Below are 25887 nucleotides of genomic sequence, written 5' to 3' on the forward strand. Positions count from 1 at the left end.
AAGTTCCACTTTTGGGTGGAACTCCGCTTTAACCCCTAAGCCTAACCCTAATATAAACCCCTAACCCTAATCTTAACTCCTAACCTAACAAAATAAATAAATGATAATAATAAGTAAAAAAAATACTAATTAAATTAACCCCTAACACCTTACAAAAAAAAAGTAAAAAAAATAATAAATAATTAATAAATGGATAAGTGTCGGAAAAGCTGAAAAATATAGCAACAAATGATGAAACAGATCATATTTTTCTCTGTTGATTAATAAACAAAAACGCCAAAGCTCAAATGCTTCAAAAACACCCATACAGACGCCAGAAAAAACGTGCGAAAAAATGTGCAAAAACTTGACACGCACATGTTCGAATGCAGCCAAGAGGAGAGGAGGTGTCTTAATACAGCTCCTAATTTTGTGAATGTTTCCTCTTTATAAGCATATGTTGGGGCAGAAAAACAAAAAAAGAAACATATCCCCAAGTGGGGCTTTTTACCAGCGTGTATTACCTGAAAAAACTGATATATGTATGAATGTGAATGAATGATCACATATGGCAAATAATTAATAACAAATTTTTATCAAATTTTTATTTTTTTTTTAACAAATTTTTATTTACAAATTTTTAGCAAATAATATGTTGGGGCAGAAAACCATATTTATGCACTAACATTATTTCAAATGTGTGAGCCACTGGTTAGCATTGGCCAGACAAGTAGACAGAAGAGTAGTCAAATAATTAACCAAGGTGAGCAGCAAGTACGAGTACACTTGAGTCATCAGGTATGGCCAAGGTGGTTTTCAGGGACCAGTACAAGGATCAGGATCATCAAGGCAAAAGATTGTGCTGAATTGTAAGCCATTGGGTCTAGTATAAATAATTGTGTGTGCTTTGGTGTCTCTATGCTCATTGAGGTGCAAAGACACACCTACGAATATCACTAGGACCTCTTTACACACAGAGCATCCGTAAAGTATTGACAGCACTTAAAGAGGGATTCCGCCCAAAAAAAAAATATTAAAAGCCAGCAGCTATAAATACTACAGCTGCTGACTTTTAATAAATGGACACTCACCTGTCCCGGGTTCCAGCGATGCCGGCAGCCGAGGCCGATCGACCGCTCGGGCCTCTGCTGCTGCCGCCGCCATTCGAGGTGAGGGAATCAGGAAGTAAAGCGAATCGGCTTCACTTCCCGGTTCCCTACTGCGCATGCGCGAGCTGCGCCGCGCAATAGGAAATCTCCGCGCTGTCACTGGGACCCGTGTGTGTCCCAGCAGACAGCGCGGCAGGGCAGGAAATGGCGTAGACTCCCACGGGAGTCTATGCCCGGAAGTGGGTGAAAATACCTGTCTTTGACAGGTATCTCCATCCCCCTCCCCCCTGAAAGGTGTCAATTGTGACACCGGAGGGGGGGGGGGGGGTTCCGATCAGCGGAGGTTCCACTTTAGGGTGGAATCCCGCTTTAACTTTTTCCACATTTTGTTATGTTACAGCCTTATTCCAAAAGGGATTCATTATTTTCCTCAAAATTCTACAAACAATACCCCATAATGACAACATCAAAGATGTTTGTTTGAAATCTTTGCAAATGTTTTAAAAATAAAAAAAACAAATGAAATCCCATGTACGTAAGTATTCACAGCCTTTCCCATGACACTCAAAATTGAGCTCAGGTGCTTCCTGTTTCCACTGATCATCCTTGAGATGTTTCTACAACTTGATCGGAGTTCACCTGTGCCATGAAGTACAAGGAATTGTCTGTAGACCTCCGAGACAGGATTGTTTTGAGGCACAGATCTGGGGAAGGGTACAGAAAAAAATCTGCAGCATTAAAGGTCCCAATGAGCACAGTGTCCTCCATCATCCCTAAATGGAATAAGTTTCAAACCACCAGGACTCTTCCTAGAGAGGGCTGCCCGACCAAACAGCGATCGGGGGAGAAGGGCCTTAGTCAGGGAGGTGACCAAGAACCCGATGGTCACTTGAGCAGAGCTCCAGCATTTCTCTGTGGAGAGAGGAGAACCTTCCAGAAGAACAACCATCTCTGCAGCACTCCACCAATTAGGCCTGTATGGTAGAGTGACCAGACGGAAGCCACTTCTCAGTAAAAGGCACATGACAGCCCACCTGTAGTTTGCCAAAAGGCACCAGAAGGACTCTCAGACCACGAGAAACAAAATTCTCTGGTCTGATCAAACAAAGATTGAACTATTTGGCCTGTATGGCTGGAGGAAACCAGGCACCGCTCATAACCTGGCCAATACCATCCCTACAGTGAAGCATGGTGGTGGCAGCATCATGCTGTTGGGATGTTTTTCAGCGGCAGGAACTGGGAGACTAGTCAGGATGGAGGAATTGAGAGAAAGATGAATACACCAATGTACAGAGACATCCTTGATGAAAACCTGCTCCAGAGAGCTTTGGACCTTAGACTGGGGCAAAGGTTCACTTCCAACAGGCCAATGACCCTAAGCAGGGCCGCTGATAGGGCAGTACAACCAGCCCCATTGTACGGGGCCCGCCCCCATCAGCTACACAGTGGGGCCCGGGCATCTTACAGTTTGTTACTGCATTAAAAAAAAAAAAAGTTTCCTAAATTCCTCTCCCGCTCCTACTTGCTTACAGAGGGGGGGTTATATAATTTTCCAGGAGGGGAGTGCAGGCGCAGCAGAGGGACTATTTCTTTATTTTCGGGCACATGTACATCATGCCGCCCCACTATTTTATTAGTCCCGGCTGGCGGAGTGATACAGTGATACTCCGTTCGTCTCCCGGCTGCATTCCTCATGAGTTATATAGAAGTTGATCGGCTGACAGGGGAGAGGAGGAGGACAGCGTGGCTGCACTGGACACAGTGAGTGGAGAATAGAGGTTAGAATACTCACTGTGTCCTATCATGTATCTCACAGCTCAGCAGGTTATCAGCATTACAATTATCACAGGTAGCAGAATAAGCAGGTGCTCTGTCATGGTTCTATCATGGCTCTAGGTCACATTGCTTTTGGGTGCTCACTGTATTATGGCTGTGCTTTGTTACAGTCTGTTACATACAGTACAGCCATAAGTTAACTCAGTGAGCACCCAAAAGCAATGTGACCTAGAGCAATGATAGAGCCATGACAGAGCACCTGCTTATTGTGCTACCTGTGATAATTGTAATGCTGATGATCATAAGAAACAACGAGATGCTACTTGAGGGTCGGTTCACACTGAGGCAGCGCGACTTACAGCGCTATTGCCTCAGGCGACCCAGACGCGACCGCTGCAGCGACTTGCAAAACGACTTCTGTATAGAAGTCAATGCAAGTCGCCCCCAAAGTCGTTCAGGAACCTTTTTCTAAGTCGGAGCGACTTGTGTCACTCCGATTAGAACGGTTTCATTGCAACAGAACGGGACGCTACAAGTCGTCCTAGTGTGAACCGACCCTTAGACTTCATTTGGGGGAGCAGTAAACATGCAGCAGAGCTACATTTTTACGGCTCCCCAAACCAATCCCCTTTAACTGCTTCCCATCCAGCAATGTACCAGTAAATCGCTGGGATAGGCGGATGATATCTTGATCATCACTACAGCAATGATCAAGATATCATTTTTTTAGTCCCAGTCGAGGGTGGTTGAAGGGGGCCCCGTCAGGTAGGCTGTACAGGGCCCCATGATTTCTAACAGCTGCCCTGACCCTAAGCACACAGTCAATATAACAAAGGAGTGACTATGGGACAACTCTGTAAATGTCCTTGAGTGGCCCAGCCAGAGCCCAGACTTGAACCCTATTGAACATCTCTGGAGAGATCTGAAAATGGCTGTGCACTGACGCCCCCCACCCAACCTGATGGAGCTCGAGAGATCCTGCAAAGAAGAATGGGAGAAACTGCCCAAAAATAGGTGTGCCAAGCTTGTAGCATTATACTCAAAAAGACTTAAGGCTGTAATTGGTGCCAAAGGTGCTTTGTTCAACAAAGTATTGAGCAAAGGCTGTGAATACTTATGTACATGGGATTTCTTTTTTTGTTTTTTTATTTTTAATACATTTGCAAAGATTTAAAACAAACTCCTTTCACATTGTCATTATGGGGTATTGTTTGTAGAATTTTGAGGAAAATAATGAATTTAATCCATTTTGGAATAAGGCTGTAACATAACAAAATATGGAAAAAGTGAAGCGCTGTGAATACTTTCCAGATGCACTGTATCTCAGGTCCATCGGCAGCTTAACTGTTTACCCTTAGGGGGAGACATTGACCATGACTGTCAAGTTTCACACTGCTACACACAGAATAATGACCCATTCTCTCTGGCCTCTGCACCAGAAGAGCTTTCACTATAACATCCTCACCACAGTTACACACGTGATTATTACATAATTATTAATATCCATTTATATAACTGTGACATATACCGCAGTGCTGTACAGCGAACACTGTCTCTGTAATAGAGGAGCTTACACTCTAATGTCTCCCCGCAGTCACATACTATTATTATTATACATTTATATAGCTCTGACACATACCTCAGTGCTGTACAGAGAACACTGAGCCAGTCACAATGGCCATCACATCAGTCTCTGTACCAGAGGAACTTACACTCTAATGTCCCACACTATTATTAATACACATTTATATAGCTCTGACATATAATGCAGTGCTGTACAGAGAACACTGAGCCAGTCCCGTCAGTCTCTGCACCAGAGGAGCTTCACCACCAGGTGGTGCTGTTCTGCAGGGTGCTGCTTGGCTCACTCTGCTGTGATCTCAGCTGAGAGAGGCAGCAAGCCTGGGCCTGTCCTGCATGCTTTTCCCAGGCAAGCATGGACCATGTTGGGGAAGGCAAGTTGGGGGCTCCCCAGAGGCACTGAAGCCTAATCCATGTGCTCAAGCTGCAATAGATCCTGGGCCTGTTCCTTTGCAAGAGGAGTCCTTACCAGTCTTCCAGGATAAAGTGGTGAACAGACTTTGCTGCATTGCTAAGGAGGAACAGAAACTTTCTGTCATGAAAGAAGATCTCAGGAAAAATAAATCCCTGCATAGTAAGCCTGGAAACAGTAAGAGGGAATTCTCCAAGCTGAAGTCTCTGGAAGAGGCATTGAAAAAGCAGGAGAAGTTGTTCGCCTCTCTGAAGGAGAGCAGTGGTGTGTTCAAAGAAAAGTGTGAGAATGAGGAGAGATGCCAACAGATGAAGGAGAGTGCCTGTGCCAGTACCAGCCAGAGGGTGGATGCCACAGCAACGGCGACAGTATGGATGGTGTGGTAAGGAAGTGGCTTAACATGGTGGCCCAAGTACTACCCCTGTCTCAGGATTCAGTTAGTATCTGCCCCCCTCCCTCGCATGAATATTGAAACTGCAGAGCAGGAGGGTCATATGAACGCTGAAACAGCTGGTGTTTTTTCTAAACAGAAGACTTTACTTGATGATGGGACTGCTGGTAACTGTGGTACTTCTGGGACTATTGTGAGCGGGGCTGTTGTGCTGGAGGGGAGGAGGGAGGATCAAGTGGTAGGTAATTTAACAAACCAGATTTCAGAGGTTTCTATGCAGCCAGTTAATATTCCTATGCAACCAGTTAATGCGTCATCTGTCCCAGTTAGGAGTTATGCTAAGGTTGTGTCGGGACAAATTCATGCTGCTGGTGGTGGAGGGGAGCCAGTTGTGCGTCTGTCACCTAACGCACCTTCTTCCATTAAATGCAGGAATGTGGTACAGCTAAGGTGGGAAGGAGGAGATATTCCACCTATCATGAGGGTGGTTGTGGATAAGATCCTAGCCATAGGTTTTAAGGAGGCGGATATTTTGCTCTCATCAGTCCGGCTGGTTCCTATGAATATGATTTATCATTTGTGTGTCCAGAATCGCTGGATCTGTTTTGGTAGGGGTTTGAGCATGTGTATAGGGGCCAGCCGGACTGGAAGGGGCTTGTCCCTAGAGTTGTCTCAAGACAGCCCTTGATAACAAATGTGACTATCCTGACAAGAAATGAGTCTATACCCAACCCCCCCCCAAGGATTTCTGGGTCTGGTTGAGGAGGTTAGATGAAACGCTGTGTCCCCTAAAAAAGATTGTGGATGATAGAGGAATCTGGACGGGTGGTGGTCGGTATCAATTAGGTTGAGTGTGTGTGTGATCCAGCATTTGCCCCTCTCTGCCTTTATTGGTAGAGATAGAATTACCGTTTTCTACCCTGGTCAACCTAAGCTGTGCCATAAATGTGAAGTCAAGGGACATTTCTCCTCTAAATGTCCAGAACAGAAGTGCTCTTTGTGCCAGGAACTGGGGCATCTGGCAAGGGACTGTAACCTATGTGATAAGGACAGGTAAGTGTCCTATTATTAAAAGCCAGCACCCGCAGTATGCTGGTTTTTCAATATTTTCAGTAGTGGGCGGACCTCCACTTTAATGACACCTTTCTACATCTATGTGGGATTCCAAGAACAGCATTATTACTCCTTTCACTACCCATAGCATAGCAGCCATAAGTATTTGAATTTACGTCTCCAATCATTACTGCTGTGAGTGCTCCTTACATAAGCACAGAGTACAATGAGTTTACCGGACCATAAAATATTTTAACAGATCTAACCCTATAGTCTGGCTATAAGCTGGACAAGGAGAGTGCACAAGTCAGGACTTGTTTGTGGAATCGCGGTGGATAAGTCAGCGATTTCTGCTTTGTTAACCCTTCCAGGTGGGAACTGTTTCACCTGCCAAAAGGTTTGTATTTCTGTCCATGCACCTCTGAGATTTGCACAGTACAGTTGTCTGGCAGGTCAGGAGACCTGATTTTTTTTTCTTTGCTGTAGTTAAAGTGATTGTAAAGGCAGAAGGTGCATTCCATGCATTAAGATAAAAAACCTTCTGTGTGCAACAGTCTCCCTCAACCACCCATTATACTTACCTGAGCCCCTTCTCTATCCAGCAATGTGCACAAGTGCCTCGGCCATCTGTGACTCTCCCACCTGATTGGCTGAGACACAGCAGTGGCGCCATTGGCCCCTGCTACTGTCTTTTAAAGTTAGTTAGCCAATGAGGAGAGAGAGGGGGCGGGCCAAACTGTGGCTCCTTGTGGTTCGGCTCAGGTCCTAAGGGATAGCACACAATTAGAGGTCGTGCTCTGTGTCTGAATGGATACACGGAGCTGCGGTTCAGCTCGGGTGCCCCCTTAGCAAGCTGCTTGCTGTGGGGGCACTCAACAGCAGGGAGGGGCCAGGAGTGCCGGCAAGGGACCCGAGAAGAGGAGGATCGGGACTGCTCTTTGCAAAACCATTACACAGAGCAGGTAAGTATGACATGATTGTTAATTTTAACCTCCCTGGCGGTATGATTATTTCAGATTTTAGGTGCTGAAAGCGGTACTATTAATTAATACCATTAACTAATTAATACCAATAATTAATAATAATTAATACCATTAATTAATACCAATAACTCACTTAAATCTGTCCAAACCGGAGTCTAGTAGACATCCCGGGTATGATAAAGTTTGAAAAATGAAATCATAAATTATAATATAATAAATAACTATAAATAATTATACCAAATAATAATAATAAAAATTATTCAATAATGTAATCAAATCAAAAACACAGAAATTTGCTTAGTTGCAGAATTGTCACTGTCATTACTTTTCAGTATTTGATGATGGATCTCTCCACAAATCGCTATCGCTCAATTCTGCGAGTGATTCTAATTTATTATCGCTGTTTTCTAGCTGGTCTAAAACCATTTTTGATGTAAAGGGACAGTTTTGTTTGCTATGGACAATCTCCAGTTTCCTGGCATAAAGAACAGTTTTTATATTATAAAACTGCATGCAGGACACTGGGCAGACCACTAGGGACAAAGGGGATGTGAAATTATTACACACAGCAATGTAATCTGTAAGATTATACTGTATGTAATGTGTACGTTTCACTTTTTGAATTTGGCGTCGTTCTCCGTCCCCGTGCGTTGCAAAATTTTCACCCCGAGCCAGACTTGGGAATACCGCCAGGGGGGTTAAAGTGATTGTAAAGGATTGTTTTAAAAAAAATAAAAAAGAGAGAGACTTTAGTATCACTTTAACTAACACTTACATGTCTTGTTCCTCCCCCAGCCTGTGCCTAGATGGTGAAAGCAGTACATTGATGAGCTCATCTCTCTGCTCTATACTCCTATCAGCTTGCCCCTTATTAAAGCTGTACTTCAGCTTTCTGTCACTTTAAATGACCAAACATGAACTATTGCCTTCATTAAAGTGATTATAAAAGTCTCGTTTTAAAAAAAAATAATTTTGTGAACATTAACAAACATGTTATACTTATCTGCTCTGTAATGGTTTTGCACAGAGCAGCCCAGATCCTCCTCTTCTCGGGTCTCTCTTTGGCTCTCCTGGCCCCTCCCTCCTGCTGAGTGCCCCCACAGCAAGCAGCTTGTTATGAGGACACCCAAGCCAAACCGCAGCTCCGTGTATCCATTCAGACACGGAGCCACGTCCCAGCCCTGCCCCTCTCTCCCCTCATTGGCTCGCTGACTTTGATTGACAGCAGCGAAAGCCAATGGTGCCCACTGTATGTCTCAGCCAATCAGGAGGGAGAGTCCCAGGCAGCCGAGTCTCTCAAACAAAATCGCTGGATCGAGATGGGGCTCAAGTAAGTATTAGGGGGGCTGCTGCACACAGGTCTTTTTATCCTAATGCGTAGAATGCAATAAAATAAAAAACCTTCTGCCTTTACAACCACTTTAACAGATGCAGTCGCTGTGAGCGCTCTATGAGCTCTATGAGCTGTATGTAGCATCGGCTACATACATTATGAGGTAATGTGTCCTGTTCCTGGAAGCTTTGTGTTTTCTGAATGTATACAAGGCTTCATCATCCGCCTCTCCACCCCAGAAAATCGGAGGAAGCCTTAAATTCATTCAGAAAATGCAAAGCTTCACTTGAATGGCTAAGCAGCATGCTCTCTGATTGGATGAGGTGGAGATCACAATACTGCCTCTCCACCTCATCCAATCAGAAAAAGCATTGCATTCATTGAGAAAATGAAAAGTGTCCCCTGAATGGCGGCCGTGCCAAGAAAGTGACCTCCTGTGTTCACAATACAGCAGGACAGACCCTCAGCACGGGACCCGGAAGCTAGTGGAGATCACCATAGAAGCGGTGTTAACTACAGTAATTTCCAAGTTGGATTAATATTAAAAAGGCACTCCAGTAGCAAGGGAGTCAGTGCTCTGGCTCTCTCCCGAGTCCCTAGCAGTCCATCTCCCCTGGTCACCAGGAGCAGACTAGCGATATCTAAGGCCTGAACACAAGGTAGGAGAAGGAAAGAGTTAATGAGCATGGGGGGCCCGCTATGTGCTCAGCAGGAATTCATTCTGTTACTGGGAGTGCGTTATCAGAGGGCGCTGGACTGATGGAATGGGTGCAGACTTAGCACGGCCCTCCTAATGCAAAACATTGTAAAAAGTACAGTGTGTAGTAACAAACCACCTGTCAGAGGAACTTTGCACTTCAATATTACTCACAGTAGAGGCCATCTCTAAGTCGTGGAACTGCCTTAATGTTCGATTCTTCACATGACTGCAGCCCTCACCTGGTCACCGGCATTGATGAACATGCTCTGCACAAAGTATACCTCCATGTGCACAGGCACAATAGACCCCGCCCACATACTTTGAACAATCTCTACCTGTGTGGTGCTATCCCTTAGGACTCTAAGCTCTGTTTTTACATTGCTGTTTGCAGGGCCAGATTAAGAACATCAAGGGCCTGGTCCTGAGGATTTTGGTGGGGCCTTTTATAAACAATAAATAAATAAAAATGCAAACAATTTTTTGTGATAACAAATTAAATTAAAGAGAGAGAGGGAGGATGAGAGAGAGAGAGAGAGAGAGAGAGAGAGAGAAAGGGGGTGAAAGAGGGGTAAGGGAGGGAGGATGTGAGAGAAAGGGGGGGGGTGAGAGAGAGAGAGGATGGGAATGACATCAATGCAGCCTGGCCAAGGCAAGTGACCGAAGGCACAGAACCCAGAAGGAAGACCGGGTGAAGATGGAAGTGCCCGGGGCCCCGCCGGTTGATCACAGCACAGCACTGGAGGGCTCAGTCTGACAATTTAAGTGTACCCTAATGTGCTAATATGCTGTGCATACTTGTACATTACGGCATAACCTACCCCAGGGCCTCTAAAAAGTCGTAATGTTAGAAAAGTTTACTACCGCTTTAATATCACGAGCCTCTCATGGGGCCCCCTACTGACCCTGTGGCCCTTGGGCAGTGCCTAAGTGCATAGTTGTCAACATTTCAAAAATATTTTAAGGGACGCTTTTCTTTACAAGTGCTATATTTAGAGTAGCTGACATCCCCCGTGTTCCTCTATACATCACAATAGTAATTACAAAATGAAATAAGTAATAATAATGGGGCAGAACAAATATGAGGACTGTGAGATTTCCTTTAGTTGAACTGACAAAAGTGCCCATTCTAGAGCTGGTAACATTGAGGATATTCAGTATAATTTTAAAGAACAGTTTTTGTGGGTAAGAGGCATAGGGGAGGAGTATGGATGGTATACAAGTGGGAAGTATGTGCAGGTGAGGGAGAGGAATGTGGAGGGTCTAACAGTGGGCACTATGTACACGAGAGGAGTGCAGAGGGTATGGCAGAAGGCACTTTGTACAGGAGAGGAGTGTTAAGGGTATGACAGTGGGCAGTATGCACAGCAGAGGAGTGTAGAGGGTATGACATTGGGCACTATGTATAAGAAAAGAGTGTGGAGGGTATGACAGTGAACAATATGTACAGGAGTGTGGAGGGCATGACAGTGGGCACTATGTACAGGAGAGAAGTGTGGAGAGTAGGACAGTAAGCAGTAATTACAGGAGAAGATTGTGGAGGGAGGGTATGGCGTGGGCACTATGTATAGGAGAGGAGTATGGAGGGTATGACAGTGAGTAGTATGTACAGGAGAGGAGTGTGGAGAGTATGACAGTGGGCGCTATGTATAGGAGAGAAGTGTTGGAGGTATGACAGTGGGCACTATGTATAGGAGAGAAGTATGGAGGGTATGACAGTGAGTAGTATGTACAGGAGAGGAGTGCGGAGGGTATGATAGTGGGTAGTATGTACACGAGAGGAGTGCGGAGGGTATGACAGTGGGTGCTATGCATAGGAGAGAAGTGTTGGAGGTATGACAGTGGGCACTATGTATAGGAGAGGAGTATGGAGGGTATGACAGTGAGTAGTATGTATAGGAGAGGAGTATGGAGGGTATGACAGTGGGCAATATGTACAGGAGAGAAGTGTATGACAGTGGGCACTATTTACAAGAGAGGAGGAGTGTGTAGGATATGACAGCGGGCGTTATGTATAGGAGAGGAGTGTGTAGGATATGACAGTGAGCAGTATGTACAGGAGAGAAGTGTGGAGAGTATGACAGCGGGCACTATGTACAGGAGAGACGTGTAGAGAGTATGACAGCGGGCACTATGTATAGGAGAGAAGTGTAGAGAGTATGACAGCGGGCACTATGTATAGGAGAGAAGTGTGGAGAGTATGACAGTGGGCACTATGTATAGGAGAGGAGGATGAAGTAATCTGGGAAGGAAAAATGTAAAGGTTTGTGGAAGGATGTTTAGGGACTGCGTAGTGGTTAAGTGGGCCAGACATGGATTGAAATTACATCAATTAAGCAGAGACCAGCCATAGTTGATCTATGTATGGGCTAGCTGGTTTTACACAAGTCAACCTATTAACCAACTTGACTACAACCAGCCTGTCAGGTTTTCCCCAAAACAATCAGTGCTGCCAGCTATAGTTAGCAACACTAATCATTGTATTGACTGGCAGAACACAATAACACTGCGGGAGTGATTGCCCCATTCACAGGTCAGCAGGTGAGAGGGTGTGGGGGGACAGGCTGGGGAGAGATACTAGTCAGTCCCTGGGAAGGCACTGGTTAGTATCAGAGTCAAATACACACAGGTTCCATATGCCACGATTGTTATGCCGCGTACACACGGGCGGACTGTATGGCCTACTTAGTCCGCCGAAACACATTTCAGCGGACAGTCCGCTCGTGTGTGGGCTTCAGCGGACTTTTTCAGCGTGCAGTCCGGCGTACTAAGTATTTTGGATTTTTCGAAATACTGTCCGTCGTACTCGCATTTCGGCGGACAATCCGCCCGTGTGTATGCCAGTCCGCCGTACTTTTGAAATGAGCGGACTTTTCCCGCCCTGAGAAAAGTCTGCTCATTTCGAGCGGGTATCCAGGTAGGTGGGGCCCGCGAAGGAGACGTCGCTGGCCCCGCCGCCTGGTATGGACTTAAAGGGGAACCCCAACGATGAAAAAAATCGGCGTGGGGGTCCCCCCCAAGTCCACAACAGACCCTTGTCCGAGCACGCTACCCAGCCGGCCAGGAAAGGGGGGCGAGCGAGCGCCCCCCCTCCTAAACCGTACCAGGCCGCGTGCCCTCAACATGGGGGGGTGCCTTGGGGAAGGGGGGCCGCGCGGCCCCCCCACCCCAAAGCACCTTGTCCCCATGTTGATGAGGACAAGGGCCTCTTCCCGACAACCCTGGCCGTTGGTTGTCGGGGTCTGCGGGCGGGGGTCTTATCGGAATCCGGGAGCCCCCTTTAATAAGGGGGCCCCCGGATACCGGCCCCCCACCCTATATGAATGAGTATGGGGTACAATGTACCCCTACCCATTCACCTGTAAAATAAAAGTACAAAAAAAAACACAACACACGAGATAAAATACTTTATTGCACAGCTCCGGGGGTCTTCCGTCTTCGGGGGTCTTCTCGCCGGACTCCTCCGCTATCTTCTTGTAGCTCTTTTGCTAGCGGAGGAGTCCGGCTTTCTTCCTCGCCGCCTGCCTCTTCTCCCGACTTCGGGGGTCTTGTCCCCCTTTTCGGTTCTTCTGCCGGGCCACCGCGCCTTCTTATAGCTCTTTTACAGGCGGTGGCCCGGTCTTCTGTCGCCGCCGCCGCCGCCTTCCGTTCTTCTTCTTCTTCTTCTTCTTCTTCTCCAGGAGATGTTGCCTCGACGATCTCTCCGGCCGGAATGCCAGGGACGCACTGCGCGGCCACTTATATAGGGACAAGGGGCGGTGTCACATGGCTTTATGTCACATGGGTTGGTGTCACATGGTGATACTCCCCATGTGTCATAGTCCCCATGTGACATCAACCCATGTGACCAACCCATGTGACATAAAGCCATGTGACACCGCCCCTTGTCCCTATATAAGTGGCCGCGCAGTGCGTCCCTGGCATTCCGGCCGGAGAGATCGTCGAGGCAACATCTCCTGGAGAAGAAGGAGAAGAAGAATAAGAAGAAGAACGGAAGGCGGCGGCGGCGACGGCGGCGACAGAAGACCGGGCCACCGCCTGTAAAAGAGCTATAAGAAGGCGCGGTGGCCCGGCAGAAGAACCGAAAAGGGGGACAAGACCCCCGAAGTCGGGAGAAGAGGCCGGCGGCAAGGAAGAAAGCCGGACTCCTCCGCTAGCAAAAGAGCTACAAGAAGATAGCGGAGGAGTCCGGCGAGAAGACCCCCGAAGACGGAAGACCCCCGGAGCTGTGCAATAAAGTATTTTATCTTGTGTGTTGTGTTTTTTTTTGTACTTTTATTTTACAGGTGAATGGGTAGGGGTACATTGTACCCCATACTCATTCACATAGGGTGGGGGGCCGGTATCCGGGGGCCCCCTTATTAAAGGGGGCTCCCGGATTCCGATAAGCCCCCCGCCCGCAGACCCCGACAACCAACGGCCAGGGTTGTCGGGAAGAGGCCCTTGTCCTCATTAACATGGGGACAAGGTGCTTTGGGGTGGGGGGGCCGAGCGGCCCCCCCTTCCCCAAGGCACCCCCCCATGTTGAGGGCACGCGGCCTGGTACGGTTTAGGAGGGGGGGCGCTCGCTCGCCCCCCTTTCCTGGCCGGCCGGGTAGCATGCTCGGACAAGGGTCTGTTGTGGACTTGGGGGGGACCCCCACGCCGATTTTTTTCGGCGTTGGGGTTCCCCTTTAAGTCCATACCAGGCGGCGGGGTCAGCGACGTCTCCTTCGCAGGCCCCGCCTACCTGGAGACGCGCTCGAAATGAGCGGACTTTCCTCCGCGTGTGTGGGCGAGTCCGTTCATTTCAAAAGTAGGGCGGATAGTATGGCGGACTTAGTACGCCGTATTAGTCCGCTCAAAAAGTGGTGTGTGTGGTCAAGTCCGTTCATTCGAAAGTATGACGGACTGTCTGTCGGATTGTATGACGGACTAAGTAGGCCATACAGTCCGCCCGTGTGTACGCGGCTTTAGAGCGAGAACAATAATTCTAGACTAGACCTCCTCTGTAACTCTAAACATGTAACCTGTAAAAAATGTAAAGCAAAATCGTGCTAACTTTAGTGTTTTTTTTTATGAATGAAACAGTTTCTTTCCAAAAAAAAGTTTGAAAAATTGCTGCGCAAATATTGCATAACATAAAAAGTTGCAAAGACCACCATTTTATTCCATAGGGTGTCTGCTAAAACAATATATAATGTTTGAGGGTTCTGAGTAATTTTCTAGCATAAAAAAAATGATGATTTTTGCATGTAGGAGAGAAGTCTCAGAATGGGCCTGGGTGGCAAGGGGTTAATTATCATAAGTTATCTACAAATAATTATTATAAGCACTGTGAGTTCACCCTCTCCGTCTGCTGCAGAGTGTTCCAGCTTGTATTTATACTGTCGCTCTGTATGCAGCTTCTGACAGGCTGCGCAAGGAGCCCTGTATCTCCGGAACCATAGATGATAGCAGCCCCATATTTGAACCAGTGCTGGAGTGGGTCTTTAGCTACCTACCCCCCAAAGGTGGGGTCTCTGTGACTCCTGATCGCCGAGCTACAATTCTCGAAGTCGATCTTTTTTTTTTTTTTGATTTTTTTGGCAAATGGGCCTATCTTGAGAAAGGGGCCTGGAGCTGCAGCTCCAATAGCCCCTATGTTAATACGGCCCTGGCTGTTTGTGGTTTGTTGCTCATCAGTGTCTCCACCTTGCTCCGGCCCATTTCCACCTGTGTGGTGTTTTCACCCTTCCTGTGGCTACTTAAAGGTGTGTGTTCGGTTGCCTCTTGCTGGAACATTCTGGTCTGATGCCTGACCAGCTACATTGTGTAAAGGTCCTAATTTGTTTCTTGCGCCTAATATTCTACTTGCTTTTGTCTGGTTGCTCCCAGCAACCTTCTTTCTTCTTTCTGTTGTCTCCCTCCAGTCTTGAATGTCTGCTTTTCTGGTAATCTTCTATTCCCGTGCATGTTTGTTTGTTTGTGCCTGTACCGAACCTATCGGTTAGTCTGCCTATCTCTGCCAACAGAGGGGCTGTGGCCTAGGAGTATCCATCTCCACCATCTTGAGCCCTGGTAAAGACCAGATGTTGCCTCTCATGGTGAGCTACTGCCACCACTGGTGACACAATTGGTTCCTGCTCTGTTTTTGTACATTGTCCTTCTTTTTGTATCTTGGATTTCCCATATGGTTTTGACCTTTACTTTTACTTTCATCTTCTACCTCCTTGGGCATCTGACCATTAGCAACACTTCTGGCTACAATATAATGTAGAATTGATTCCACACTACAAGTGCCTAAAACCCCAAAACTCAACCAGCATTCTGCTGCTGGTCTTGCTAACATCCAGAGGTGGACGCACACTTGCCTGTGCAGTCGCATTGGAACCTAGAAAGGAGTGTAAGGATTAAGGTATATGTTGAAACAAAATGGCTGACCGTATGTCTTACTAATTACTTGTATTTCTCTCTGTAAAATAAGGATTCGTCATCTTTAGTCACGTACGCATAAGGAGAGGCCGCATCAGCCCTAAAAAGCAGTCTACGCCCAGAAGATTGTCTTATCAGCTGATAACACCCGGAGAATTGTCTTTACTTTGAAAATGTTGTTTTTTTTACATTTGCTGATGTTTGCCCTTTTCTGTCTATAAAAGATGTAATAAAGAAGCCTCAGAGACACAGTCAGTCAGAGACAGTCAGAGTTAACGACGGACTTCTGAGCAGAAATACTGAATACTTCTGTGTCTCTTTGCTTGGATAAGAACTCTAACTAACAATTGGGAAACGGTAACATAACCTGACAAATAGGTGACTTGTTGAGGTCACACCTAACATTTCTGGCGCCGCGAACACGGACTCGCTGAAGACACTACAAGAGGCGAACGAACATAAGGACGGAACGAAATGGTCGGGCACATCAAAGAACCACAGACAAATCCTGCGCAGGTAAGAAAAGTTTTATTTTCTTATAAACTCTGTGCTTCTTAGATTTGTGCCCACCTGATCTGTCTGAATTGTTCTTCAGGTAAACACCAACCTCTGTAGTAAGTGGGTCTTGAACTTAATATTTTGGCTTATGTTACCGTTGTTTCTTGTCTGTCTACTTGTCATCTGTCTGTTGTGAATGAGATAAGCCCTGTTTGTATGGTGTGAATTGAAACATATATCATCCCAATGGGTAACGGAATGCGCCCTTAACTCGTAAGAGTACTTTGGGGGTCCGACACTTAAGTTTGATATACGCTTTTTGATTCATGAGCCTAAAAACGGGTTGAAAGTATAAGTCCTGACTGCCTCGATAAAGCAGGAATAAGAAACGAATGCTGAGAGATTCCATGGTAATGGGAAGGGAAATAAGGTCTCCACAAAGTCCCGGAGACCTAGTCATATGTGTTTGGCCACCAAAAGGGAATGCTTGTATATGTTGTAGCTGTCAGTCTGGTCATAATATTTGTCAGTTGGCTAGCATATAAAGTAATTCGATCTCATATAGGAGAGGTTTTTTAGTATTTTGGCACCCTAGGAGGAGAAGGCAACGAGACACTTAGTAAGTGATCCAAACGCCACCTAGGCAGGACTGTCAAAATGGGCCAGACACATGGTAAACCCCAGGAGGAATCTCAGAAATGTTATGCTGTTAAAGACATAATTACAATGTTGTATGGGAAGGATAAGGCACAGGGCACAAATAGGATTCTCAAGAAATTGGGGATGGATGGAGAAAATGGGCTAAGTGTAGAAGGTTGGGAAGAAATAAAGAAAGACAGACAGGGAGAGATATTGCAGAACAGATGGGTATCACAAATACAATGTTTAATTAAGGTTTCCAACAGGGCTAAAGAGGAGGGATGGGAGTATTGTCAGGAAAAGGGTGGATGGGATATGAAGGTCCGACGCAAAAGTCTTCCTTCTGCTCCCGGCGATAGGGTAAATACGGGAGGTACTCCACCTCCTTATAACACTACCACACCAGGTAGCGAAAGACCAAAACTTTATCCTTCCTTAAGAGGAAGAGGATGGGTATGCCGAGTATGCGGTATCCAGAATACAGACTGGGCACAGGAATGTGTACATTGCGGCGCTCAAAGACCAGAGCCCGTAGCTCCAGTCCATAGTCGGACTAGGGTAATACAAGTAAATAATCCAAATGCGGGTCAAGCAGGACAGCCACCTACAGTGACCCGACAAGTCGTTCTGAGGACATGGACACCTTGGTCGGCTGACACTCTTATGGCATTAATACAGAATGCTCCTGATCCCGTAGCAAAACCTGCCGCATTCTGTAGATTCGTGACACAATTACTAGACACACATGAAGCGACTTGGCAAGATGGGGAAGATATATGTAGACATAAAATGACACTAACGATGTTTAATCAATTTATGAATGAAATTGCTCCACATAGACCACAAGGGGATCCTACCACGGACCCACCAGGAGTACACCCCCGTCATATAGACTCTAGACCCCTGTTTATTGCTCAGTTATGAGAATTTTGCCAAGGGAAACAGCAGGAAAGGGGTTCGACAGCGCCCATAAAACAGGCCCCAGGTCAGACTGTTACAGAATTTTACCTCAACATGGAAAGCATGATGGCTGACGAAGGTCTAGATTTAGCCTTACCCGTCACCATTAGGGCTTTCAATCGACAGTTTATGGAAGGACTAGTACCCCAAATAGGTGACAAACTGAAGGCATGTACTCCCGAATGGAGAGCCATACGGGACAGAGGAACATTGTTGCAGAAAGCACAAGGCATAGAGGCTGATTTAGCAGAAACTAAACCCAGAAGGACACCGGGAGTTAACACTGTTGCCCGGGTCAATGAAGGAGGGAATTCCTCCCGTAAACCTCTTACCTGTTATTACTGCAACAAGGTGGGACATATAAAAAGAGACTGTAGGAAAAGGATAAAAGACGAACAGGAAGGAAACACGGACAGAGACACGAGGGACTACAGACAGAGGCGTACCAATGATAGGGACGATCCGACCGCATGACTTGCCCCAGTCCTAGCTGAATCAGAGAACAAAATGCTCCACATGTTGATGAAGGTGGAAGGTAAACATATTCCTTGTTTGGTTGACACAGGAGCGTCACGCAGTCTGTTGTCTGATTCAGTAGTCCCTCCACACATGACGTCCCGTGACACCATACCCATAAGTGGTTATGACGGTCTTTTGTCCGATGCCCCACTGACTAAACCTTAAAAAGTAAAAATAGGGGGAATGGCTACCGCCTGACACTTGTGTATTGTTGCAATATGTAGGTGACCTATTGTTATGTTGTCCAGATAACGATACTTGTTTAAAAGCCACCCTATCATTGTTACAATTCCTGGCTGAAAAAGGGTGCAAGGTGAATAGAACTAAGTTACAGGTATGTCAGAAAAAGGTTGTCTTTTTGGGCCACTGTATATCCCAGGGTACTCGACATCTCACTGAAGACCGAGTCCAGGCCATAAGACAAATGAATATCCCACGCAACTTTAAGCAACTTCGTATGTTTCTGGGAATGGTGTCATATTGTAGACAATGGATACCACATGCCAGTTCTCTGATGCAGCCATTATATGATTGCTTGAAAATAGTACCCTATGTACTCACAGAAGCAGGTCATGAATCTTTTAGCACCTTAAAAAGGTTACTAATTTCGGCACCTGCGATTGGGATCCCTGATTATACCAAAACATTTCATTTGTACATTGCTGAAATCACGGGACACGCAACAGGGGTGTTGACACAACAACACATCAAACAAAGGCCGGTAGCATACTTCTCGGCGGCTCTCGATCCTGTCTCTAGAGGATCACCGTCCTGTGTACGAGCAGTTGCAGCAGTGTCAATTATCATTGACAAATCCTCAGAAATTGTCTTAGACAATCCTGTAGTGGTACATACCACACATGACATACACGCCATCTTATCACAGGTCCAACCAAAACACATATCAATGGCAAGGCAGCTGCGTCTACAATGCACTTTGCTCCTACCCCCCAATGTTACCTTTCAGCGATGCACTTCTTTTAACTTAGCACAGCTTTTACCATTACAGACAGATTTGACAGGGGGGAGTAATGATGATAATGGTGTAGATACAGCACAAGATACTCAGGATTCTGACACACTTTCATTTCATGACATAACATCTGATGAACACGATTGTTTCCAACTTATGGAACAAGAAACCACGGGGTTCCCACATGTCACAGACATACCCATTGCAAATGCAGAACACACACTGTACATAGATGGTAGTAGATTTGCCGATGACAAAGGTAAATATCACACAGGTTATGCTGTGGTAACGGACACACAGGTAATTGAGGCAAAGTCACTACCAGCACACATGTCGGCACAAGAAGCGGAACTAACCGCTCTAGAGAAAGCCCTAGAACACTTGGAGGGACAAGAAGGGAACATTTACACTGATTCCGCATACGCCTACGGTGTGGCACATGATTATGGCCACATATGGAAAGCTAGAGGTTACCTTACAGCAGCAGGCACACCTGTTAAACATGGTGAAGGAATCAAAAGAGTCCTGAACAATCTTCAAAAGGTTATAAGAGTAGCCATCATGAAGATAGCGGCACACACGAGCGCAAAAACAACTGAGGCAAAAGGAAACGCATTTGCAGATTTAACTGCAAAGAAGGCAGCTCTAGGGGAAGTAAGCCCTGAGACCTTAGCCACGGTACAGGTGAGTATGCCCGAAACCACATGGCAGCAGCTAATGGAACTACAGGAACAAGCAGGGGCTATTGAGAAGGACCGTTGGGTTAAGGAGGGAGCTGCACCAGGCCTTGACAATGTATGGAGAGAAGGAGACAAAATATGTCTACCCGCTTCTCTATACCCCGCAATGGCAGCGGCTGTCCACTTACCCACTCATGTCAGCTCCAATTCTATGTATAGGATTGTAAGCCAAGGATGGCTAGCCCCTGGATTCAGTAGTACTGCAAGGAACTACTGTGCTGCATGCCAAATCTGTCTGATTAATAACCCAGGACAGAGAGTGAAAACCCCACGTAAACATCAGGTCCGGGCCCAATATCCCTTTCAGAGACTGCAGATTGACTACATACAAATGCCTAAGAGCGGCCCCTTTGAATTTGTTCTCGTGTGCATCTGCCTATTTTCAGGCTGGCCCGAAAGTTATCCTGTGAAATCAGCTACGGCAAAAGCCACCGCCAAGAAACTGATTACTGAGCTGATACCTAGGTTTGGTCTCCCAGAAACAATAGAATCAGATAGGGGGACACATTTCACGGGAGAAATAATGCAAAATGTGATGGCAATGTTAGGGGTTCAACAAAGTTTTCATACTCCTTACCACCCACAGAGTTCAGGATCAGTAGAAAGAGTAAATGGTACAATCAAGCTGAAAATACAAAAAGCTATGCAAGAGTTAAATAAACCATGGCCTGAGTGCCTAGCTTTAGCTTTGTTCTCTATTAGGTACACCCCAACAGGAAAAACTGGGTTATCCCCATATGAAATACTGTTTGGAAGTGCACCTAGATTAGGTTTATATTTTCCTCAAAGTATGCAATTACAATGTGATAGTTTAACTACGTATGTAATACAGTTGCAACAACGTCTGACTAAAATCCACAAGAGTGTGTATTCTTCTCTTCCAGACCCTAATTCTGTTACAGGTACACACGATCTACAACCAGGAGACTATGTGTATGTAAAGAAACATACCAGAAAGACACTGGAACCAAGGTTTGAAGGTCCTTTCCAGGTGCTATTGATTACAGCAACCTCAGTGAAATTGGAAGGGAAACCTACCTGGATCCACGCTTCTCATTGTAAAAAGGAGCCAGTTGGCAAATGACAACATGTATCTTTTTATTGTTTCAGTAATTCTGGCTAATAGTTTGGTTACCTCACAGAATAAAATACACAAGGATGAAGGATTTTCTAAAAAAATGTTATTACTGAAGTTTAAATATGCTTATGCCCAGAAGTCAGGATATGAGAAATGTTGGATTTGTAGCAAATTACACCCCAGCACAGCAAGTATACCACTGATGGCAGTTCCTATAAACTATACTGATCTTGCTAACAGTAGCATTAACAATTAGAATTACATGAATTAGCAATTGAAAGTATGAGTGCAGCATTGACAGGACTCTGTGAAACTACTGAGGACTATGAGTGCTGTACTTGGATACATAACACCAGCATTGAGGTACCTGATTATTATGACATCATTGCACAACACCGTACGGAAGTAAAGAATTTACAAGAGAAGGCCCGAAATATTGGTCGCGACTGGGATCCGTTTGGTGGAACTTTTAGTTTCTCAGGGTTATTCTCTTGGGTTAAGAAGGCAGCAATGACGATTATAGTGGTGCTCTTATTCGTATTTTTCTTTTATGCATGCTTTAAGTTGTTTATGTGCTTTTGCAAGAAAGCCAAGGTAAATGCTGCGGAAAAGATGGAACTTTTGTGAAGATAGGTAGATTTAGTTTCTTGACATCACCCATCTGTCAGAAAAGCCACTCTTCCTGAATTTTAGATGTTGGTACTGTCCAGGGGGATGGGTGTATACCCCTCTGACAACTCGCGGTCAGGGAGAGTACTCTGGATATAGGCTGACTAGAACTTGTTCAGGTGGACCCAGGGCAAGAGGGAGGGGTGATGTCAAAGGGGGAAATGTAAGGATTAAGGTATATGTTGAAACAAAATGGCTGACCGTATGTCTTACTAATTACTTGTATTTCTCTCTGTAAAATAAGGATTCGTCATCTTTAGTCACGTACGCATAAGGAGAGGCCGCATCAGCCCTAAAAAGCAGTCTACGCCCAGAAGATTGTCTTATCAGCTGATAACACCCGGAGAATTGTCTTTACTTTGAAAATGTTGTTTTTTTTACATTTGCTGATGTTTGCCCTTTTCTGTCTATAAAAGATGTAATAAAGAAGCCTCAGAGACACAGTCAGTCAGAGACAGTCAGAGTTAACGACGGACTTCTGAGCAGAAATACTGAATACTTCTGTGTCTCTTTGCTTGGATAAGAACTCTAACTAACAATTGGGAAACGGTAACATAACCTGACAAATAGGTGACTTGTTGAGGTCACACCTAACAGGAGCCAAAGCGTTGGCCAAGTGGTTAAGATAAAGAGGCTTATATCTGCCTATTGATTATCTCTGGAAGGATCAGGTCCCCGTGCTAACCTTTTTAAGGTCTGTGACAGAGTATGGAACGGTTGGTACTGTTATGCCCTGTACACACGGTCTGACTTTCCGATGGAAAATATGCGATGGGATCGTGTTGTCGGGAAAATCCCATCGTGTGTGGGCTCCATCTGACTTTTTCCGTCTGAATTTTCGACACACAAAGTTTGAGAGCAGGATCTAAAATTTTCTGACAACAAAATCCGATCATTTAAATTCCCTTCGTGTGTAGACAATTCCGACAAAGTGCCACGCATGCTCAGAGTATATTAAGAGACCACAGTTATTGGCTACTGGCCCGTTTATAGTCCCGACGTATGTTGTACATCACCTCGTTCAGAACGGTCGGATTTTCTGACAACTTTGTCCGACCGTGTGTATGCAAGACAAGTTTGGCACAAAATCCGTCAGAAAAAATCAGACGGATTTTGTTGTCGGAATGTCCGACCGTGTGTACAAGGCATTAAGGTTATAAGAGGTGGTGTTGAGGGTATAAAAGGGTGTAGAAAGCAGACAAAAAAAGTGACATTGCAGGAGCGTACAGTAGTTGCTCTAAGTTGTGGTCAAAGATAGACTTTGGCCTGATGACACCATGCTTAGATGGCTGTCAAAGGGTGGCCCAGGTCCTCCTTTGTACTGGGGTCTTCTGCAATCCTTGTCCACCATTATTGTCCTCACATCCCTGTAACTCATACAAATTTATTTTGTTCATACTGCCTGCTCTTTCCTGAATATTTCTACATTATGGAGATATTTTCTTTCTACTTTTAGCCCCAGTGTACCAACAACTGACTCACACTCTCCTCTCCGTATATCCTGACATTTCCCACACCCCATCCGTTCTCCAGGGACTATCTCTGCAGTGGGCTGGTTTCACTGACTCATCCTGACACCCCCCCCCCCCCCCCCATATCCTACTAGAGATTAGTGAGTGTGCAAAAGACTTTCCTGGAATTTGGGTAACGTGACTTGTAACTGCTAATTTATTCACTGGCAGATCTACAAATGGACAGCTACTGCCAAGCATTAATACAAATCCACCAGAAACTACCTATGAAATGCCTACACATGACATTACATTTTAGGAGTGTCTATTTTTGGTTAACTAAGTACATGGGTACTTTTTGCATATAATTGTATTGAAGCTATTGTATTGAGGGATCCTTTTTATGGCACACAAACAGGTCCAGGGTAGTTAAAAGGAGCCTCCGGAGACATTAAAGTCTACACCCCTTAAAAACTGCAATATTTTCCCTTCACTGATGAAGCCATATACCTGTGGCGTAATACGTAAGGGATGGAGCCGGCGACGCAGGATGTGTTCTCAGGATATAGGATGTAGGACGAAAGAATATACCGCTAAACACTGACAGTAAGCCCTTGTACACACGGTCGGACATTCCGACAACAAAATCCGTCTGATTTTTTCCAACGGATTTTGTCTGAAACTGGTGTTGCATACACACGGTCGGACAAAGTTGTCGGAAAATCCGATTGTTCGGAACGTGATGACGTTCGTTCATTACGATGGGACTACGTTCAGGCTAGTAGCCAATAGCTTTGGTCTCGTAATTTGATCTGAGCATGCGTGGCACTTTGTCCGATCGGAATTCTCTACAAAATATTTTATATCCAGCTCTCAAACTTTGTTGGTCGGACATTCCGACAGAAAAAGTCAGATGGAGCCCACACACGGTCGGATTATCCGACAACATGGTCCAATCGGACATTAGCATGTGAGTGTATTTTATTTTTTGCTCGTTAATAAATTGGTAATTTTACAGAAAGCACTATGATGGTTTTAAAATCTCTTTATTTTAGAGTATTTTCTTTGGAATTTGGTGGATGTTAACATATTGGTCCAATAGAAATCAGGAGATTTTAATCCCCGGAAAATTTTTTCCTTTACAGGGACAGGGACTTTGTGGGTTAAGAGATAAAGTGAGCTGCTAGTAGTGGCGGTGTGTAAATCACAAGGCGGCAATCACAGAAAATAATTGCAACGTGTTTTTTTTGGATTGATCCTAATACACACGGGACTTTTTCATTTTGGGACATTCTTTGATTTATGCAACATTCATGTTTGTTTTAAGCAGGACCAAATGAGGATTAATAGTTTTTCATTGCAGCGTTGAATTATTTTATTGTAGCAAAGTCCCAGGCATCCTTTGGTCTAATGAGAACCTCCAGGGCCTGAGATAGATGATATCCTTCTGTATATGGTGGGTTGTGAGGCATGGTGGGTGCAAAGTAGTTAAAGTCATTGGGCGCCAGACACTTCTTTTATTTATCTTAATAGAACTTTGGGAAACAGGGTTAGGGCCAGGACACCCTTAGATAGTTGCAAGATTAACTGGCAGACTCCGGAGACTTCAACAGGAGGACAGCCATGCAGGGAAAGGCATCCAACCAGATGCCACATCTGCATGGGTGGGAATGCTGTCTCCTCTGACAACAGTCTTTAAGAGTTCCTAACACAAAGTGTAACAGTTCCTTCACTTCCATTACAATCACTTCTTGTAGTTCTTCAGCCCACTGAGCTCCCAGTCTCTCTCATTAGACTAGTTGATTCATGGTCACAGAATCCCTTGAGCTCCTCCAATCTTCACTGTACTATCTTCCTTAAGCGTCACCCCCATCTCGCTGCTGGGTCCCTAGATTGGCACTCAAGACTGACCTGCTAGGTCCCTGGCTTGAAACACAAGACTGCTCTGCAAGCGTCACCTCTGCTGGCTGGGTCCCTGGCTTGATACCCACGGAAGTTTCCTGATTCTTCACCATCCCCGGTTGGTGAGAATACTGCTCCGGTACTTGTTTCAGTTACTCACTGTGGTCCCTGGTAATAAGGTGGTTGGTCCCTTAGTGGCAACAGCTTACCTTCTACCTCTGACCATGACAGGTTCTCCGGCCATCAGATCCGTCACTTCTGATTGGACTGCAAGCCACAGTCCCAACCCTGCGTGGCTTTCTTGCTTCTGGATTGGCCCTCAGACAGCCTAGCAGCCAGATGTGCCTGGGATAGGCCCAATCTCTGGCCTAGCAGCCCGGGCAACATAACGCACGTCCACAGAACACTGATCCACCCAAATATATAGGTTCTGCCAGCAGGCCAAGGGATTTAGCAAAACATCTGCCCATTGTCTGGGATACCCCATATACCCATAATCTGACCTTGCATTGCCCTTCTCATTTCTAATGCCTCCAGGTACCTGGACATCTAGTGACAAAAGAGAGAAATGCAGCAATTACAGACTAAGCCCCTGTACACACGGTCGGACATTCTGCCAACCAAATCCGTTGGATTTTGCCTGTCGGATCTTGTCCGAAACTGTTGCATACACACGGTCGGACTAAGTTGTCGAAAAAGCCGATCATTCAGAACGTGATGACGTAATTTCGTTACGATGGGACTACGTTAA

This window comes from Lithobates pipiens, unplaced genomic scaffold (assembly GCF_037356315.1).
Source record: "Lithobates pipiens isolate NorthernLeopardFrog02 unplaced genomic scaffold, aLitPip1_a1.2 Scaffold_28, whole genome shotgun sequence".
Classification (NCBI taxonomy): Eukaryota; Metazoa; Chordata; class Amphibia; order Anura; family Ranidae; genus Lithobates; species Lithobates pipiens.